The 2,785-nt window shown below is 34.4% G+C and overlaps 1 protein-coding gene across 1 annotated transcript in view; it reads right to left on the reverse strand.

Annotated features, from left to right (window-relative positions):
- LOC107629808 (probable O-methyltransferase 3) overlaps positions 1,878 to 2,785 on the reverse strand; it is a 3,009-nt gene continuing 2,101 nt past the window's right edge. The window contains exon 3 of the mRNA XM_021118452.1: positions 1,878 to 1,898. The gene's annotated coding sequence lies outside the window, so the exon portion shown is untranslated. The remainder of the gene's footprint in view (positions 1,899 to 2,785) is intronic.

The raw sequence follows: 2,785 nt of genomic DNA on the forward strand, positions 1-2,785 counted from the left end.
AACTTTATCTTAAAAAACTTTAAAAAAATATAGATAAATAATTTTTAATCAGTCAACTTTAAATAACTGTAATTAATAATTATTAATTTTATATTTTTAAAAAAATAAAATTTGACATCTATGAAGTGGTCAGTGTATCCAATGAGTACATGAAACTTGGGCACGAATTCGGTACGCTGGCCTTCTTTTGGGCACCGAAATGCCAAAATTGGTTTATTGGTGTGTTTTTTTATTGAGAAGTCATTAGATCTTTTATATTTTTTAATCCAACGGTCAAGATCATTCTAAATATAATTTGATGCGATTGGCTAGCTATAACTTTTTGCAGCTTTTATGTCAGTGGAATTATTTTAAAAATATTATTTTTTATGGTTATTGTTGTTATATCAAAAATATATGTGAGTTTATATCAAAAGATTAGAAATATGTTAGTTTAAATTAATTAGAATTAAATATCTTCTGTGATGTTAATGTCACCTTCAACTCCTTCAAGAAATTACCTGAAATGGTAGTGTCCAAAACCATGGTTAATCCCCCATTTGAACTCCCCAACATACTTGCTCCCATCATCACAAGTATGAACTCCACAACCATGGCTCTGCCCACTCAACCACTCCCCGGCATAAACATCCACTACAACATTTCTTAGTTATTGCAACATATATTACAAATAACACTCAAAACCCAATTTCTTGCGGCCTGCTCCCCAATGTAGAATCTATAAACTCCGAAACCGTGCCTCAATCCCATCTTAAACTGCCCTTTATACCTGCTCCCTCTTGCCCATGTCTCCACCCCAAAACCCTCATACTTCCCATCCACCCAATTCCCTTCATACCTTCCACTCATACTATAATAATAAACCCCACTCCCCCAACACTTCCCCTTCCTTATCTCCCCCTGGTAAACGTCGCCGTTCGAGAATACCTACTCCCGAAAATCCGTGGATTCATTGTAGAAGGAGTCCTGCTATTTCTGTTTCTTCCTCCCCACGGCCCAGAAGACCGGCAACAGCGGCCGCCGCCTGAATCGAACGTGCCAGATAAGACGTTGCCGAAGCCACCATGATTGAGTGGGGGAAAGGAGTTGGCAGCGCGACGACAGAGCGAGTAGGAAAGGCAGTGGGAAGATTTCAGTCGTTGTCGGCAAACGGAGAAATAATGGAAGGGGCGGTGCTTCCGACGACAAAAAAAGGGAGGAAGAGAACTTGAAAGAAGAGAGAAGCGATAGTAATAGTTAATTAAATACTGAGTATAACTAACTTTATTAATTAAGTTAAATATATTCACTTAAAAAATTAAAAAACTGACCCCTTTATTTTATAAAGAATTGCCAAAAAAATTCAAAAAAAACAAATATTTTTATTTGACATTTTATGGCTGACCGATGTGCCAAACAAATTTTTGGCGTTTTGGTACACAAACGTCTCCTGCATACCGAATCTGTGCCCATGAAATTTTAGTCAAATCTAGGAGTTATTGTAGGTGCCGTAACAATGTGTGGTTTATCGGAGGGGCATTTGAGGGATTTCGACATAAAAAATATGAATTTCATATGGGCCAGGGTGTCGGTAATCCAAAAATGATTGGATGTCAAAAAAGTGCATGGACAAAAGATGAAACTCTTTTGGATTGAAAAAAAAAGGGTATGTGGAACCAAGAGGTGATCAGCAACTTATAAAATATATAAAAGAACATCTATTTAGTATGAAAAAGAAACATCCTGATACTTAGTAGAAGAAACATCCTAATGTATAGCATAAACACCATTCACGTAGAGATTTTAAATTCACCCAGAGGCATTTGGCTGGTTTTTAGCTGATACCCTCTTGGTTTCCTAGTATTCTTGAAAATAAAATTACTGGACAACATAATGAAATTTGATTTTAAATTTTAAATTTAATTTTGATGCACGGTGTAAATCATTTTATACAATCATACAATTATATCTATATTTTTAGATGACTATTCACACGGTCAATATAATAATTATTTTTACTAATATAATATTATGCGATTGGATACACATATAAAACAGTTTTACATTGAAAAAATAGAGTAAATGAATGTCTCAGTTTCCTGAAACCCCACTTTTCACCCACAATGCTTCCAGTAATGAATGTCTCATATCCACCGTATTCCTTATTCCATTACATTTGTGCTACACAATCGCTGTTATCGATTTTTTGCTATTACTCTTGTGTGTACTCTTATATCTATTATGTGTACTGTTATTGAAAAAGTAAAAAAGATCTAGTTTTGTTTCAATCAATTATTTGAAAGATACAGAATCAAAAAGAGTTGGTAAAAAAAAATTTGTAGGGTGATTGATTATAGAGATTATTTTAATGTTGAACATTATAACTGTTTTAAATTTTTAGTTGTATTTATTTTTTTTTAGAAATTTACTATGTATGTGCAATTTGTTTGGAACAAAACTAATATATTATATATATGCCTTAACAAAACTGATTGATACAAAATCATCTCAGCAAATTTAGAACAACTGCATATATTTATTTGATTTAGAACAAAAAAAATCACTAAAATTAGAACATACAAAAAGGAGGAATAGGAATAATAGTTCACAAATAAGAACAACAGCAACACATAAGAAGAGAGACGAAAAGGAACACTAGGAGAGGCAGAGAGCCAGCACCAGATGCTAGGATTCAGAGTTTCCAGCCTTGAGAGAGATACACAGAGGGGGAGGGAAGGAGACAGAGGAGAGGCGATAATAGAGCAAAGCCTAGGGTTCCGCTCTTCTCTTCGTATCGCCAGCGAAT

The sequence above is a fragment of the Arachis ipaensis genome, chromosome B03, assembly GCF_000816755.2.
Source record: "Arachis ipaensis cultivar K30076 chromosome B03, Araip1.1, whole genome shotgun sequence".
Lineage (NCBI taxonomy): Eukaryota > Viridiplantae > Streptophyta > Magnoliopsida > Fabales > Fabaceae > Arachis > Arachis ipaensis.